The sequence below is a fragment of the Phoca vitulina genome, unplaced genomic scaffold (genome assembly GCF_004348235.1).
Source record: "Phoca vitulina isolate PV1807 unplaced genomic scaffold, GSC_HSeal_1.0 scaffold75, whole genome shotgun sequence".
NCBI lineage: Eukaryota > Metazoa > Chordata > Mammalia > Carnivora > Phocidae > Phoca > Phoca vitulina.
The window spans coordinates 852,588-871,598 of record NW_022589778.1 but is presented as its reverse complement, the minus strand read 5'-3'; the positions used below and the strand labels follow the sequence as shown (position 1 = coordinate 871,598).

The 19,011-nt window shown below is 36.2% G+C and overlaps 1 protein-coding gene and 1 pseudogene across 9 annotated transcripts in view; both read right to left on the bottom strand.

Annotated features, from left to right (window-relative positions):
• LOC116625243 overlaps positions 1-18,653 on the bottom strand; it is a 40,698-nt pseudogene extending 22,045 nt beyond the window's left edge.
• Positions 1-19,011, bottom strand: part of LINGO2 (leucine rich repeat and Ig domain containing 2) — a 1,236,800-nt gene that overhangs the window by 684,207 nt on the left and 533,582 nt on the right. Inside the window, exon 1 of one of the 9 annotated variants that reach the window (XM_032393633.1) lies at positions 2,501-3,313. The exons of the other annotated variants lie outside the window; for them this stretch is intronic. The gene's annotated coding sequence lies outside the window, so the exon portion shown is untranslated. Of the gene's footprint in view, positions 1-2,500; positions 3,314-19,011 lie in introns of those variants that run through there. 9 annotated transcript variants of the gene reach the window in all.

Sequence of the window (19,011 nt, the reverse complement as noted above, 5' to 3'; positions counted from 1 at the left end):
TGCCACCCACCCAGTAATCAAGCCAAAAATCTGAGTTATCCTTGATTTTTCTACCCTTCATCATATATTAAATCATGAGCATCTCCAAATATGTCTTCCCTTTCTACCATCACCTTCTACACCCAAACTACCATCAGATAGCTTGAATCATTGCAAGAACTTCCTGACTTCCCCTCACACAGTTCCTTCCACACATGGCATCACAGTGTTCTTTTTAAACTTTAAATCAAGTCATTCACTCCCCTGCTTATAACCTTCTAATGACACCGCATCACAAGCTGAATATTCAAATCCCTTAAGCAGCTTGCAAAGCTCTCTATGATCTCACCCTACTTTGTATCTTCAATTTTCTCCTATAACGTTCTCTTCCTTACCCATTATGATCCAGTCACATTGGCTCCATCTATAATATCCTTCTTTTTGTCTTTCAGCTCACATCTTAAATGTCACCTTTTCCTTGACAACTCTAAAGGAGACACCAAGTTACTCAAAATCATATCACCCTACATTACTTTTTTCTGTTTTATTCACCTCTATACTTTCTGTACCTGGCACATTAAATATATCCCTTAGGTATCTTCTGTGTTTAGCACAGTGCCTGGGGCAAAGTGAGACTTCATAAATGATAGTAGCTATTGGTGTTGTTTCTTAAAATAGGGACTGTAATAGGGGCTTGCAAATGACTTCTAGTTAAGCAGTAATATCTCTCCTAACTGTAAGAGGTTCAGATTTTCTATTTTCAGTGGAAAATATTAAAACATAGCACTTTTATATAAATGGTCAGGGAATGAATGACTCTGCATTTTAAGCAAATCTATTGCCGATGTTTGTAAAAGACCTTTACTCTTTCTTTTCTTTATAATCCTGAGATTCTAAAGACTTCCAGATGTGACTTTCCTATGCAGCAGAAGGAAGCTAAAAAAGATAAATTGGGAAGATTCATGAAAATAAAGAGGTAGGTTGGGGAGTCAGAGACCTAGATTCACACTGGTTTCTACCACTTCCTAATCAGCCTCCGACAACCATTATGCACACAGAGCCTTAATTTCCTCCTAATACTTCTTTACAGACTTACTGAGAAGGAAAATAAGATACTGAATGTAATTCACCTAGCATGATGGTTTGGCATGTGACTGATGTTCAAGTCATAATACTTTCTCTCCATGTGTGTCACTGAGGAACAGCCCTGGGAACCACGTTTGGACCTCTGTCTTGAGTTAATATGTGAGCTTACGCTGACTTTATTGTTGCTTATGCTTTCATTTATTTCTTCACCTTGTCCCTGAGGGTGCCAATGTGGTCATACTATCTATTAGATATTTTCTCATAGATCCATTTTATTGGTGCTATTTGCAAATACACACCTTTGACACTTAATTTGAAGATACAAAACCAAAATGAATAATAAAATAAATAACTGGCTTCTAGGAGCTAGCTAATCATTAAAAAGCAAAACAAAACAAAAAACAAGGTGTTGTTAGTAGTTTGGTTTTTTGAACAAAAAACTGCACTTGTTTCTACAAACTGCAATGAAAACTGGAAAACAGAATACTGCCTAGAATCCTGAGGAATCTGAACTTGAATTATTGCTATGGTCCATTAAACTCACTCTCAAAACTTTAACATGTTTCTGCTTCAGAGAGCTGTCCATGTACAGGCATATAACCACACTATTACAATGCCCAAAGAGCAAATTGCTTGACTCAGCTGCAGCAATGGTCTTTCCACTGAGAAAGTTTGCAGAGTTTCAACAGCCCTAAGTGTAGCATTCTCCTAAGTGAGGTAAATGCTCTTTGCATTGTTTTCTTCCCAGGTGATTCAAGCTGCAAGGTAGATGACTAGGACTCAAATGCTGGAAAATAGAGGAAAGTAAACTGTGTCATTTCTCTAAGTTTTAGTCAAAATGTGTTCATCAGAGGCAGAGTTAAAATAATAGTCCAAACAATAATTTGAAAAAGCACTGTTTTCCCAGCTCCTCCTGTTCAGCAACTGAGGTTCCATTATCCCCTTTCCTCCTTTCAATTTGAAACATTTTTATGCTTCAGATCTTCTTGAGCATATCATCACTCAGATCTAACGCATAAGACACAGGAATTTATATTGAAAATGATGTGCACAACAACTTGTAGTTCCTAGAGGACCTAAGGAAGTGGTTGCAGTTTGTAACGTAGCATCAATCAACTTTTAACGCAGGGACCAAAGTTTTCTTTTCTCTTTTTTCTCCCCCCTCCACCAACTTTATTGAGGAATAATTGATAAATATAATAGTATCTATTTAATGGGCACAACGTAAAAAAAAAATGTGCACAACTTGATGATTTGCTATGCATATACACTGTGGAACGATGACCAATATCAAGATAATTAACACATCCATCACCTCACCCTTTTTCTGTGTGTGGTGAGAAAGCTTAACATCAACTTTCAGCAAGTTTCAAATATAAAATACAGTATTATTAACCACAGTCACCATGGTGTACATTAGATGCTCAGAACTTACTCTTCTTATAACTGAAAGCTTGTGTCCTTTGACTTACATCTCCTCTCCGCACAAAGTTTTCTTGATGGGCTAATACTGAGCAGGGAGAACAGAGACATAAGTGATATATATAGCCAATTCTAGGTAATTTTTGTTATAAATATAAGACCTACTGGAATGTAAATTGCAATAAGTTTCTAAAAATTCATTTGGATATATGTGTCAAGAACTCCTAAGACTGTTCAAGCTCTTTCTATTACTAGCATTTAAAAGATGCAGAAAATTAGACAATGCTCAAAACAAAAATATTCTACTTCAGGAATACTTTTAATTACATAAAAATGTAGGTATTTATACCAATTGGAAAGAGAATATATAAAGTGCCAATGGTGATTACCACTGGGTATATAATAATGAGTGGTTTAATTATTTTAGTCAAATTTATTGAATTATAATGAACATAAAATAAGAGTGCATCTAAGGTGTATCTTTCAATGACTTGTGACAAACATAACCATACCATAATCAAGATATAGGATTCCAAAAAGTTCTTTCCTACCCCGCTGCAATAATCCCAGCCTCAAATGTCACCAGGAAACACTGATTTGTTTTCTGTCACTATAGATTAGTCAGTCTTATATTTTCTAGAATTTTATATAAATAGTATAGACTCTTTTATATATGGATTCTTTTACCTATCACATTTCTGGGAGGTATCAATGTCACTGGGCTTTTTGCATGGCTTTCTTTCACTGAACATTTCTGAGATTTATCAGTTTTGTTGCATATATTAGTAGTTTCTTCCTTTTTATTGCTGAGTAGTATTCTATTGTGTGGTTATACTACAACTTGTTTATCCATTTACCTACTGATGAACATTTAGGTTGTTTCCAGTTTTTGAAAATTATGAAGGAGGCTGATAAGAACATTTATGTACAAGTTTTTATGTGGACATATGTTTTCATTTTTTCTTGAATAAATACCAAAAAGGAAAATTCTATTTCAGTGTGTATTTGGCTATATAAATAAACAAACTGCCAACTGTCTTCAAAGTGGGGGTAACATTTGAGAATTTTGTTTGCTTCACAAACACCAACATTTGGAATTGTCAGGCTTTTAAATTTTAACCATTTTAGTTTTATGAAGCAGCATCTCATTAGATTTTCAATTCTCATTTCCCTGATGACTAATGATATTGAGTACCTTCATATACTTACTAGTCATTATTATCTTTTTTGCATGAAGTGTCTGTTCAAATATTTTGCATATATTCTTTTAAATTGTTGAGTTGTAAGTGTCCTTTACATATTCTGAATACAAGATATCAGTATTGTATTTTTTTTTCAATTTGTGACTTGCATTTTCATTTTCTTAACAAAGTATTATAAAGAGAAGAAGTTTTTCATTTTGAGGAAGCCTGATGTTTTAATTTGTTTCTTTCATGATGTATGCTTTGGATGTCCTATCTAAAAAACTTCACCTACTCCAAGGTCATGATGGTTTTCTTGCATAATCCACTTTAATTTCTGTAAATAGTACAAGCTAAAGTTTGAGGTTCATTATTTTCTATAGATATCTAGTTCCAGTATCATTGGTTGAAAAACTTTACTTCAAATTGATATATTTTGGCACTTTTGTCAGTAATCAATGACCATTTGTGTATTGGTCTCATGACACTATCACACTGTCTTTTCAGTATTTTTTTTAAGACTTTATTTATTTATTTGACACAGAGAGAGACACAGCGAGAGAGGGAACACAAGCAAGAGGAGTGGGAGAGGGAGAAGCAGGCTTCCCGCCGAGCAGGGAGCTGGATGTGGGGCTCGATCCCAGGATCCTGGGATCATCACCTGAGCCGAAGGCAGACGCTTAACTGAGCCACCCGGGCGCCCTGTATTTTTTTTTTTCTCTCTGTGCCCCAATTTAGGTAGTTTCTAATGGCATTTATTCAAGTTCATTGATCTTTCTTTTTCTGTAATATATTCTTTGATTTGAATTCCACCCAATAAACTATTTTTCACTTAAAATATTGCATTCTTCTCTTCTAGAAGTTCTCTTTGGTTCTTTCTTTCTTTCTTTTTTTAATGTCTTCCATTTATCTCATTGTTTTCTGGTTTTGTTTTTTAAGTCTTGAGTATATTTATAGTAGTTGTTCTAGAGTCCTTGTGTTTACTAATCCCATCATTTCTTTCATTTATGAGTCTGTTTCTATTGGCTGATGATTTTTCTCCTGATTATAGGTCACATTCTCTTATTTCATTTCTAGTAGTTTTTGAATTCTGAGTTTTCTTGTCTTCCTTTAGAAAAATATTGAACTTTGTTTTGGCAGATAGTTAAGTAACTTTTGGATTAACTTTCTCTTTTCAAGGCTTTCAAGTACAGTTGCCTTTATTGTAGTTACAGTTTGGCCCTTCTACTAAGGTAAGACTCTTCTATAGTCTCTACAGAATGTTCTGGGTGGTTGTGAAGGTCTCCCTACTCTGACTAGACAGAGTTCTGATACCTCCCAGTCCTGAGCAAACTCAGGGATCATTCACCTAACAGCTCTCCAATGGATCTTTGCCTTGCAGAGTTTCGCCAGACATAAGCATAGTTGAGTCTCCAGCAACAGACTCAGTGGAACCCTTATGTAGATTTTTGGAACTCTTTCTATACTTATCTCTCCCTCTGCAAATTCCATCTGCCTTATCTCCCTATATTTTAATCTCAGTCTTCTCAAATGATCAGTGCTTCCCTTATGTTCTCCCTCCCTGCATTATAAACTGGAAAATGCCTCCAGGCAAAAATCCAGGATGATTTTAGGTCTCATTTTGTTTGTTTTCATTCTCTTCTGAATCACAGCCTTGTGCTGCCTACTGCCTAATGCCTACAATTAAATGTTTCATATATTTTGCCCATTTTTTTGGTGAGTTAAGGTAGGGTAGGCAAGTCTAATTCCAATTACATTAATGTGACAAGAATTGGGAGTTCCTAATTATATTTTTATATATGTCTCATTTTTTCAAAATTGTCTATCAGGTACATAAAACAATTTTATAATGAAAAACACACACACCCAAAAACTATTGATCATTCTGCATCTTGACCCAAAATGATGGCACTGTAAGCTACTCTTGAGGTAAAACACCATATATTTTATTCCTCCTATTGTTGTTAGGCACTAGAAATTTTGACCTTGGAGAGATATGTTTTTAAATTTTATACAACTATGATAGATTTTAAAAAAAGTTTTTTAGTCATACTTACTAGTGTGGTTAAAATAATTCTTGCCTGCTTTTTGTTCCCATCTCAATAATGTCATTCTCCATGGTTGCAGTATGAGCTTTTATTTGTGGAGTTACGAAAAATGCAAGCTGGGCACCCAAGCAGAAAAAGAATGTTGTCTCCGGAGCCAAATCCCCAGTGTATAGAGGAATCATCTCCAAACCATGCATCAGGTTTCAGTACAATTCGTAGCTACTGACATTTTATAGACCAGGAAGATCCAAGCTTAACTAGCATAGAAAAAGTAATACATTTCCTTCCTTTTGTAGAAAGCTGCATATAATATATCTTTGAAGACAGGGCTGAGATTATCACCATGTTCTTCTATGGATAAATATGGGAGTTCAGTTTCTGAGGCTGTGGCATAGTTTGCAGGCAATAAATTCACATAATGGTAAAAAAAAAAATGCTACTTGTAGAGAAAAAACATTGGCGGTATGTATTTCAGTTCAGTGCCATATAGTGTGCTGATTTACAGAGATGACTTCTTAGTACCTTATACTTTGCAAACTCATATTTCCTGTTCTGTAGAGTAGCTGATCCTCCAAGAGTGAGGTTTTTTTTTTCTTTTTGGCGGGGGAGGGTGGAGGGTAGGGTGCAAAACACATGCGTTGGTTTGAAATGTGATTGGTGTTTAATGACAGAGGTAAGACAAATGAATGTATCAGGGTTTAATGTTCTCTACCTTATCCCCTTGGTACCCTGTCTTCTGATTTCTGCCTTCATAAACTCTGCTCAATATTTTATTTCTGCACAATGAAGTTTGTCTCAATAAAACTGGTTGCTGCAATTAGCTTCCTCAGCAACAATGAGCCAGCAGTAATGTGGTGATTTTATACTAATAGCTGGAAGTGTGGTATCAGCTAATGCCCCTTTCCAAAGGTGCTAGTGTATGTAGATCCTTAACTAGCTCATCAGGTTAGTGGGTAAACTTTTGCAGATTTCCAGAGCCTGAATAGATTTACCACTCATAAAAGCATAGGTCCATTACCTTATTTTATACAATAAGTAGCATTTATCAAACATTGACTATGTGGCAGGCATTATACTAATGTTTTACATATACTCTATCTTACTGTTAAGAGAACCTTTCAAGCAATCCCAAAACTAAACTTGTATGATACTGTAAGAGGCCATTGTGTGCGTATTTGGGTTGGGAGTATGGGTAGCACTTCTGATATCATGGAACTGATAGCCAAGCTGTCACCTGGTGGGTGATACCCAGCGTCTGCTCAAATCCCTATCAATTCTGCAGCCATCTTGAAAATCAATGGGAGCCTCTTGAGAGTTTCCAGTCTACAGAAAATGAATGATAAATGGTGCTGAGGTATTTGACAATATCCTTTGTTAAATTTGCTTTCATCACTGGAGTAAAACAAACAATTTCCTTTCCTCTTCCCTCTTCTTTCCTGCCCTTGCCTTCACACCAAAAACTTAATATTTGCATAGTTAAATGTTTTTCTGCTTTAAGGGAAAGGAGGTGAGTTCTCTTGGTGGTATGCATGGGTTGCTCCATGTTAGAGTCCACATTTGGTCCTTTTAATATTATTTCTATTGATAGCCAAACACCTAATAAAAAAAAAGGAGAAATTAAATCTAATGCACAAATCTAAGAAATGTAGTTTGTTGGGTTGGAACATAAAAATAAATAAAATGCAGATTTTGTCCTCAGGATGCTTCCAATTTGGCAGATGGCAACAGTAGGTTGAAATATAAAACTAACTATAACTTAAAGAAAAATGTGAGAAAACTATATACATGGGCTCAAGAAAAAGAAATAAAAATATGAAAACTTCCTGCTGGTGAATTTGGAAGCTCTTCAGAATTGCATTTGAAACAAGCCTTACAAAGAACATAGTAAGTTAACTAGTGGAACACATGAGAGAAAGTATATCAGATGGAGAGAATGGTGTGAACAAATAAACAGAGAAAGGAAATTGGAAGACATTTTCTTCTAACTTAGAAAGCTTTCTGACTTCAGTATTCAAATGAATGCATCAGCAAGTTTTTCAAATTTAAATTGTATGTTTTAACTCTATTCTGATTGGTTCATCTTGTTTTCTATTATTAATTCTTCTAAGTAGTCCTAACAAATTAGTTCTCACTTGGCAGGCACACTCAATAAATTGTTCAGTCTGAGAATAATTTGTTTGTCATTGTCAAGTTTTTGTTCATAACTTTCTGTATACAAGGCCCTACATTTGCTATATTTATGGAAATGACAGACATGATACAAGTAAAGCTCCTGAACCAGGAAAACCTGTAAATACAACCAGTATCTATCAAACCGTTAACCAGATTTTTCCATTCTTCTCTTATATATGGTGAGGCTTCTAATGCACTCACAATTAATCCTGAACCACTAAACAATGGTTACTTACTTACACAGATGAAGCTTGCAAAGATATTTGAAAGACATTAGTTTTTTGGTTTTTTGTTTGTTTGTTTTTAAAGATTTTATTTATTTATTTGAGAGACAGAGAGGGAGTGAGAGAGAGACAGAGCACGAGCAGGGGGGAGGGGTAGAGGGAGAAGCAGACTCCCCACTGAGCAGGGAGCCCGATGTGGGACTCCAACCCAGGACCCTGGGATCATGACCTGAGCCGAAGGCAGATGCTTAACCAACGAGCCACCCAGGCACCTTGAAAGATATTGTTAATTAAATGTCTGTAATCACCAAAAATGCACTTTAAAATATCATGTTTAGATCTACAAATGCTGACAACGTACAGGCCACTTTTAGTAACCCTCAGAACCAAAACAGCCTGTATTCATAAGATTTTGGTGCACATAAAGGAAAAAAAAAAAGCAACCTTTCATGGATAGTATAAAATATTCATCTCTTTAGAATGCATGGCTGGTTTTGATACTATATTACTGTTAGAAAAGATAGGACCATTGGGGAAAGCTGGGTGAAAGGTATAAGACACCTCTCTGCTTTATTTTGCAACAGTCTGAGGATCAATAATTATTTCAAAATAAAAAGTTAAAAGGATGCATTACTGATCCTCCCAGAATCAATGCTAAATTTAACTGAAGAAAAGAGATTGTGCTTAAGAAAGAAAGAAAACCCCATGATGTTTTTCTTCTCTCACCTGTTCGTCCAAAAAGAAATAGTAGGCTCTGAAAGCAGGAAAGTAGGGGACAGAATACTGATTCCTTTCATTCCCTGTGGTTGAGTATATTATTTGAACTGCTTACTGCACATCCCAGGGGAGAGTTATTTCTTGCTAGCTTTATTCCTGTGGCAGCATCTTAAGAACACTACTTACTTTTCTCCTTCATGAGAGTGCTCTGGCTATTCTCTGAAGAGTTTACCCTCGATGGCAAGGGCAAAGTGATTGGCAAAGGCTAGGCTTCTGGCCAGCCTGCAGAGCTAGAATGGAAAAACAATGTGGCTTCCTAAAGATGGGTAAGCCACCTTCATGACCTTAGAGCTCTTCATTTTCTCACTTCAAAATTCCAGGGTCTATCATGTTCAATGAAGTTTCCAGTGTACCACCTGCAGAGAGCTGGCTCATTTCTTATTCACATCTCAAAGATGCAATTATGCATGTACTGCATTTGGTCCTTAGATCTTGATCCTCAGCTGTAGCTACGAATTATGGAGACACAAGAATTGGCAGGCTTGTTGGAACTCTTACCAAGTTTGGCAATTCTGTAGCCATATGGTTTCGAGCTGGCTTTTCCTGCCTGTTTCTCCTGAGCATTTCTGGGAGTTATATCCAGTTTTAGGTGGTTAAGAGCTAATTATCAATGCATGTCACCATTCTAAAAAGCACGTAACCATTTTATATAATACTTTGGTAAGTGAGAAAAATATTAAATTACACCAAACTGTTTTCACAGATGGCACCAGACTGACCCATATTTTTACCTCATCTTCTTTGTGAGGAAGAAATACAATTGCTGCTTGAGATGCCACCTCAGGCTGGGGAGAAGTCGAGGGGCAAATATCCTGGCTTTTCCCTTCCTCTGTCTTCTAGTTTCTTGTGGGTATCTGCCATTAGCTCAGCCCACTATTACAATTAATAAATAAATGCATGGATCAATGAATAATGCATGATTATATGATAGAATATATTAACATCCACAATTCCACAATCATTGTACACTTTCTGAATGACAGAAAGAACACAATTCACCCCTGGTGTCTGGAAAAGTCAGATAAGAAGGTAGAAAGAAAGAAGCACAATAAAGTAGAAGTCACAGTCCCAAATTGCGAATGGTATACAAAGGCCTCATAATCTCCTAATGACATAGCTAATTATTTGAAACCATTAAATCATTATTTCTACTGATACAATTAAGAAATTAAAAATACCTGGTACAGACCAACACATGGATATTGGCACTCCTCTAAATAAATGGTTATTATCACATTACTAAGCTTTAATCATGCGTGTGTGTGTGTGTGCTTGTGCGTGTGTGTGTATTCATGTGCTCATGTGTTTGTTTTCTTATCATCACATAACCATTTGATTCTTCGCCTTCATGCGGGTAATCACCTTCAGTATGTCCCACAACACTAGGTATATTTCTTAGTTACTGTCTTAACAGTGCTTCTTAAACTACAGTTGATTGTATAGAAACCTATTATATATAATATTCTATAATAATACTTTATAAATTTTATACATTACTTTTATTTTTATTAATTTTTTTATTTTTTAAGATTTTATTTATTTGACACAGAGAGAGAAAGCACAAGTAGGCAGAGACACAGGCAGAGAGAGAGGGAGAACCAGGCTCTCCACTGAGCAGGGAGCCGGACGTGGGGCTCGATCCCAGGACCCTGGGATCATGACCCGAGCCGAAGGCAGCCGTTTAACTGACTGAGCCACCCAGGTGCCCCTATACATTACTTTTATAATATGTATTTATACTATAAAATATAACATATAATACTATATATAAAATGTTTTAATTGCAGAAAACATTCAAATTTCCCAGAAAAACATGGGAAAACAAAACAAAACAAAGCACATAGACATTATAAAACATTCAGAATAGATGTGCTTACATTTCATATTATGGCTATAATAAAGTCAGTTTATTATTTATTTATTTAGAGAGACAGAGGGGGTGGGGGAGGAGCAGAGGGAGAGAATCTTAAGCAGATTCCACACTGAATGGGGAGCCTGATGCGGGGCTTGATCCCATGGCCCAGGAGCCGAAACCAAGAGTTGGAGGCTTAAGCAACTGAGCCACCCAGGTACCCAAGGTCAGTTTAAAACTCTATTTCATTATGCCATAAAGGATGCTCCATAATATAGGAAATGGGACCCTTCGGACAAGGGTTTAGGCAGAAATCCATAGCATTCTAACTTTAATCCATTAACAATTGAAGCAGACTATTAGAGTAATGTTACTAAACAGTAAATGGGAATGAATACACAAACAGTTGTAATTTATTCAATACCTATTATGTGCCTCTCTTTTCTTTTGCTGCGGAGTGCACATTTTTATTTTGATGGGTTAAGCAATGAGACTAAAAATATAAAACTACTGAGACGAGGACTATCTAATTTTTGGATTGGGGTAGTAGCAGTTTACTAGTAAGAAAACTGAGATCCAAATAAAATTACATAAAGAATCTTTATGCACTCTATGCAATTATTCTTACTTAGTCATAACTCATGACTTTTGTATCTACTGCTCCCCTTGTACATATATACATACTTGCTCTCTAGGACTCCTCTTTCTACCATGAGACCTTTATTCTCTTCTTGCCCTTATTTTAAGCTGATTCTAAATCCAGCAAACATTCACTGAGTAACTATCAACTACCACAATATGCTGGAACAGTTCTTGAACATGGAGATACACTCGTGTACGAAATAGCCCTCCAGAACACTATAACATCACAGCTAGAAGAAAATATGATGAAGATTATATATATATATATATATACACACACACATATATATAATCTATCTGTATCATCCTAATATTATCTCTCTATATAAGCTATATATGGTTTTATGATTTTATGTATATATATAAAATCACAAGACACTGATGATTGCTATATTCTGTTCTTCAGAAATAAGGAGCACATTGTTGGAGCAAGTGCTTGAAACTTTAACAGGAAGGGAAAAAACTGATACTTTTTTTTTTAAGTAGTCCTTAGGTAAGAATGGCAAACAGAAGCACATAGCTTGTCATCTTCTCAAACCCCACCTTACACTCACAGCAACCTTACTGGTGGAAGACAACAGAATTTGGGGTTTCATTAAGACTGTTTCATGATCCTTCCTGAGACATTTCTCTAGGGAACTATTAATATGAACTGGAGGTACCTCATGAAATGGAACATTTTGGTCCTAGGGATTAATCCGTTCAACAAACATGTTAAATATCTACTATCTGTCAGGCATTTTTCTTCTAATTGTTAAAGATGAAGACGTAATAAGATGGAGCCCCTGCACCTCTAGAGATCACAGGTTTAGTAAACAGACATGTAGTCCAATCAGAGCGCAGAGTGGCAAAGAGAGGTCGACACACACAGTTTTGCAGGAGAGAGTAAAGGAAATGGCTATATTCACAGATAGGAAGGTGTCACAGAAAGCAATCAGTGAATGGTGTCTTAAAGGATCAATGAAAATGAATCAAACAGACAAGAAGATAAACGACAAAACACATACAATGCGTTGACTTATTTAATTACACAGTAATTTTAAGAAAGTATTAAGAATTTACAATGGGGAGAGAATGGAATATGTTAGGTGGGAGAGAGCAAAAAATATAAGGGTGGGAAGGAAAGGTCCTGACCAACACCACACACAGACGCACATCCTGCGTGCCAAGACTCCAGCAATTGGCTTGTGTAGTCAGAGAGAGGGTTGCCCAGTTCCGCCTGTTTAGTCTTGCTCTATCCAGACTTGAGGACAAATAAAGAGGATGCTCACTGAATGAGCAGAAAAAGGGGCTTCAAAAAGGGCGAGAGAAGCCATCTTTATTCAAGAAAACACTGCTTCTAGGCATGAATGTTGAAACTGAGATGCAAACATCATAGGGCCGAGCTACATGTGATATGCTAACAAATCTACATAAAACAAACCCAAATGATAAATCCCCACATTCTAGGAAGAGATATTGCATAGAAAAGACATTAATTTAGGTATGACATGATTTTGAGGCAACAGCTTTAAAATTGCACTTACAGATTTACATGTTTTTCCTGTAATATGTATATTTTAAAAAGAAAACTATCCATTTGGAAAGACTGGGCTGTTAGTAACAGTCTCGCCCCATTCCTTCTGCTGCATAAATAGGACTGAGATCTTCACATGAACCACAAGGCTGTAAAACTCCTTCCAATAATAAACTAAGAATATACTTTTCTCTTATTGACTTAGCCTAATATATTAGCAGGGATGTAATTTCTCTTGAGTTTAGTGCCAGGAAAACAGATATCCCCAAAGCCAGCAACACACTGGTGCTCAATGAATATTTCTTGAATAAGTAAATGGTTGAATTTTTTTTACCTCAAAATTTTGATTTATTTTTTGTAAAAGGCATGCACTCCAGAGAGAGGAAGTACTTTAAGCTGCTATTATGTTATCATACTTTAGTGCAATTAAATCCCTGCCTTTTCTTAGAGCATGTTTTGATAAGGAGAGACTAAGGGCTCTGGATAAGAAAAAGAGGGATGCACAGTTAAACAAGAGGGGGAATGGTGATTGTAGGGCTCCTTCTCTTAATAAAAGCAAATGCTCAAACAACAACAAAATCCAACCCTCTCCCCATGAAACTACTTTTGTTTGAGCAAATGTTCCATATCTATTTAATGAGCATCTAAACTCCTTTTTTGGTTGCATGATTGATGCTACGGAAAGCTTACAACATGCAGCACAATTCCTGTTGTATCTATTATAGACAAATATCCTTTCCTCTTCGTTCTCTTCTTCTAAGAACAGAATGTTGATTTTCCTTTTGGAACCATCCTTTCTCTACTCTCAGTCAAAGTAGTGTTGGTGGGAGACAAACCATAAGAGACTCTTAATCTTAGGAAACAAACTGAGGGTTGGTGGAGGGGAGAGGGGTGGGGGATGGGGTAACTGGGTGATGGACATTGTGGAAGGGTATGTGTCGTAATGAGCAATAAAAAAAAGCTTAAAAACAAAAACAAAACAAAGTAGTGTTGGTGAGACTAATCCTTTCTTCTTGATTTAAGGGACAAACAGGTAGCCTGTGTAAATCACTGTTATCCATCTCTTCACCCCAATAATATTTTTTGATATGTAATGTAAGACAAGCTAAGAAGAGATATTAATTCTGGGATTCTGGTTGAAACTGTTCGAAAAGAGAAATTAGAACGTGAGGATATAAGCCTGGAGGTGCTGAGGGAAAAGGATGCCTCAGGAGGGAACCAGCACTAGAAAACTAAAACAAGACACACTAAGAAATAGCTTCTTGGTGCCACTTTTGAGAACCTGGATTAATCCACCACTGAACTTTCCAGTTATATAACAATTGCATAAATTTTGCTGTTGTTATTCTACATCTGTTGGACTGTCTGCCATTTATAACCAAAACAGTGTTTCTAATAGATCGACTCTAATAAAATGAAAAAATATAATGATTAAAATTAGAAGGGTGATTTGGTAAAAAAAAAAAAAAAAAAAAAAAGCACAAAGGACAGAGAGTTCTACTCTCATTGTGAGTTTGGAAAGTTGTCCTGGAAAAAGATGGCATTTGATATCTGTCCATGATGAGTAGCATCAGGATGCACATAAAGGCAGTTAACCTAAGAGAGGCCAGAGTGAAATTAAAGGAACTAGAGTGAAAAAATGCAGAGAGTATTGAGAACCACATGGATGTAGAGGGAAAATACCATTTTAGATCCTGTATTTTGAAAGGAGGAGCAGGAGATGGGGAAATAGGAACATGGAAATAGAAGTAAGAAAGAATCCCTCAAGATCTGTAACTCATATTTTGAAATGCATAAACCTTGGCTGAATGAGGCTTAGTTTGGGTTCAGGATGATATAAGTTAAAACAGAAAATATTCTGACAACAAAAGCATGCTATTCCATAGGGATAAAAGTAACAGAACCACAAAAAAGGCACCAAAATATTATCTTTAACACAATCCTATTTAGATTATTATTTTTCAAAGAGATTTCAGAGGCTTTATAGAAGTATCTTCTGACACCTTCTTTGCACTGAAATTATATTAAATTAGAGGTATCACAGATATGTATCACTCACATCACTTTCTAAAGAAAACTGGCCTCAAGAAAGTCACCATGGAAAGAAATCATCACATGCCCCAATTTCCTGTTGGGCTATAGCTGATTGTGTAGGGGGAGGGTCTCTAACTCAAGGTGATCCAATACATGAATGAGTAGTTAACCTTTGCTTCTTGCCTGAAAGACTTGCACTTAGTAGGAAAATCTAAATAAGACAATCTGATGTGATTTCACATGTATCTGAAATAGGCAATATAACAGAACTTTTTCAGTGTTGGTGCAGGTGAAAAATGATACCATAAATTGGGTTAAGAAATTTCACAGGGAGTCAAAATCATGGGCATGGGTTAGTCAAAGTCAGTAGCAGAGAGAAAGGAAGCAAATGCTTTTTTTAGTAGCATTATATTAATAGTGAAGCACAAGAGAAAAGATGAGTGTTTTCTAACTGGGCTGTGGCGATCTTGAGAGCTGCTCTCAATCCTAGAATGACCCTGTGGTCTCCATTCCTGGCAGGTTTAGAACTTAATAGCTCCTGTGAAATCTTTTCTCCCATATGCTCCCCTTGTGTTTTTACAATAACTCCCGTTTTCTTGAGTTAGCTGGAGTAGATCTCTTTTCTTTACATTTAAACAAGTTTTAATATATAAACACACTCATTCAGACATGTGAACACATATTAAATGTCTTCAATATACTGTAAAGTTCATTATAAAAATGAGAAAAATGCTTCTCTTTTACAACAGTGAAAAACGTATCCTTAGGAAACCCCAAATTTCAGTAACATATATTCTATTAAAATATTTTTGCTATAGTGTTGGGAAGACCTGGATTTATAGAATTGTGCTGGGCATGTTTTATTCCACCTAATAGGTCCTATTCACCATCACCTTTAATATTTTCTAAATTCAACCCTGCTGGATCTGATCACATGTTTCTAGGATCAAGGACAGCAATATTGTCATATGATAATAAGGACAAAAACAAACAAAACTGAATTTGAAACAAGCATTCTAATTACTTTTTAAGGTCCTTTGTGCAAGAGTTATTTACAGTGATCAAGTCAGGTAACATTTATTGTTTGCATGGACCGGTCTTGAGTGATTTCTCCCATATTCTCACAACATAGGATATACTACTTACTGTAATTCCAAGACCACAAACTCACTGCATAATGGGAATCCTAGACATGATTAAAGAAGAGAGAGTTGGGGCAAAGAGATATGATAAAAGGTCTGTGACTCCATATGTTTATTATACTGGTATAGAAAAAAATTTATCTTTTGGCAGATATGTGGCTTATTACCTTTCAACAATATATAAAATAGTTGGTGTGACCAGCAGAATAAAACCATTTAAAGCATTGTTGAATTAATGGCAGATTTTGTGTCCTGATGTGCTTTCCCAAACAAAAACTACTAGAAATTATACTTACCAATACAAATGCATACAATGAATTAATTAATGAAAGATCACTGATCTTGAGAGGAAATATTCAACATTTCAAAAGGCTCCCTAATCTTTAAAAAGGAGGAATCATTGCTGTATGCTATAAAAGAATGGGCATTTGTTTAAATTCAAGGGAATATTTTAAATTAGAGGTCAGTTTGAATGTAGCATACATTTATAACACATATTAAAGTTAAGTTTAGTAACGAACTTAATTTATATAAATAAATTTATATAAATAAGAAACCCTGGGTACCAATCTTGCCAACAAATAACACACTTATATTCCCTTATTGGAAGTTCCAAAACCTAGCTTCTAGGTTTATACCCCATTTTTCAATTTAGTGTTTTCCAGCTGTGGTTGGTTGATGGGAGAAAAAAGGACTGCATTTGAGTCACTGCAGTGAGAATTGGACACAACTTAGCATCTCGCTTATTTATGAGAGCCCACAGTGATCAATCATTATAGATTGTGAGTAGGTCATTTATATAACCATAATTCATAATTTAAATTAGAATAAAGGAAAAGGTGTGAAATGCCTTTATCCCACAGTCAAAGCCACAGCATGTAAAAAAAAAAAAAAATCTCTAAACCAAAATAAAGTCTAATTTTTCAATTTTTTCTTTCTGCCAGTACAATATCTGGACCTACTAATAGTAGCCGCTTGATAGGAGGGAAGGGGCCCAGTTATTTCACTGTGACTGACATCATAGTTATCAAATAGTTCAAGGTCAGTAAGATCACGGTATATAGTCTATCATTAGAGACCAAAGACTCTTAGAAGGCAATCACCTAGACAGATAATGTGAGGATATTAGTTGCCTATACAAAATAATCAATGGTAATTGGTATGGAGGAAAACATACTAAGCACTATGAGTATTTCATAAGACCTAGGTAGCCTCATCTAGTGAAAATAATGCTTAATATAAGACCATAATCAAGTTCTCAGTTAAGAGTGTGGCACAGAGTGGATATAAAAAGGCAGATTCAAGGTAATTGCAAGAGTGCAGCATGAAGCCATGTTCCAAGCCTGGTTAGCAACTATGTTGCAGGCAGTGCGCAGATCGGTTAGAATATCAGATTTTAAAGCTAGACAGACCTGAGTTAACTACTGGATCTCTGAACTTAGAGAATTCAATAACCTTAACTATTTACCTTAATTTATCTGAACTTTAATTTTTTAATTTTTAAATGGATTTAATAATGTCTGTAACATTCCATTGTTGTCAAGATCGAATTAGAAACTATAGGCAAATTCCCTAGTACTATTCACTGGCCCATGGCAGGTCCCTCATGAATGGTAGCTATTAGCGTTTTTATTTTTTGTCAGGAAAATCTCCACGGACTCCCAGGGAAACTCCATGCTAACATACTTTTCTCAACGTGAGAGGCCCAGGGAAATGTCTGTCCTTCCATCAGTATGTCCAGAACTCTGTTTTTTTCTGATATTTATTGGCTGTAATCGCTTTTTTTTTTTTTTTTCAAGCAAAGATGTTGGAACAGTCATTCTATGGCACAGATATCACTGTGTGAGGTGAGTGAGGTGGGTGAATCTGGTGTCTTATGTACTATGTAAGTTGAGATCTGAGCAATAAAAACTTCAAGAACTTAGAGAATTGTGCTAATTGAGAAAGTGTAAGAAAACAGTGAATTCTGGACCACTAAAAACATTCTATTTTGATACTAACCTATCCAAACGTGATATATGCAAAGAGAAAGGATCCGGTAGAAAAACTGATCCATGATAGCCAGGAGAGCCCTCTTGTCCAGCATTCAGTACTGTTCAAGGGACAAGACACAGGATTTAGGGGCGGTGATGAGTCCAGTTCTCCATTGTGAACTGGGAATAATGTATTACGAAATTTAGGCTTTAAACTATTCTTATACCTTTTTTTATACCATCAAAGTAACTGGCTCATGGGCAATTCAGTTTCCTACGCAGCTTGTTACTAGGAGAGAGCAGCTGGCTCTTGGCGGGGTTTATACGCATTCTAATCATTGGAAGGAATTCTGATTCATGAATTAGCATTTCTGATTAATGGACCAGGTCTTCGTGAGTTTCAGTATGAGTGAATCACTGAATGCACTAAGAACACACAGTTTCTGGTTCACAACCGCAGAATGTGGTGACTCAACTGAGCGAGGCTCGACCTGGATTATCTTCAGGATTGTCTCACCAGAACTTCCGAAACGAAGAAAAGGCAGCGCGGGCACAGGTTTGCTTCCGAGATGGCCCATGCGTCTGCTGCCGCCGCCATTACACATGCCCAAAACCTGCGAACACCATGTGCATTCAGTCTTTGCATCCCACTCCAAAACGGTAGGCGGAGATCTATTACGGAAATGCTCTGTTGCCCTGCAATCTATCACACTCAAAATATTAGCAGATGGGTCCTAACACCTCTCATTTCCCATAATAACTTGTTGTGGCTGCTCTAGTAAGATAACAGTTCCCTTATGTTTACTCCCCAGTGAGTAAAATAATATATTCTTTTATTTACCTATCACTGTCTTTTTCAGGTTTAACTGGTATACTGCCAGTTCTAATATTCAGTGAGTTTTTTTGTGAGTGACTGACATAATCCAGTGTCAATGACTTAGAATTGCTTCCTGTCTCTGGACA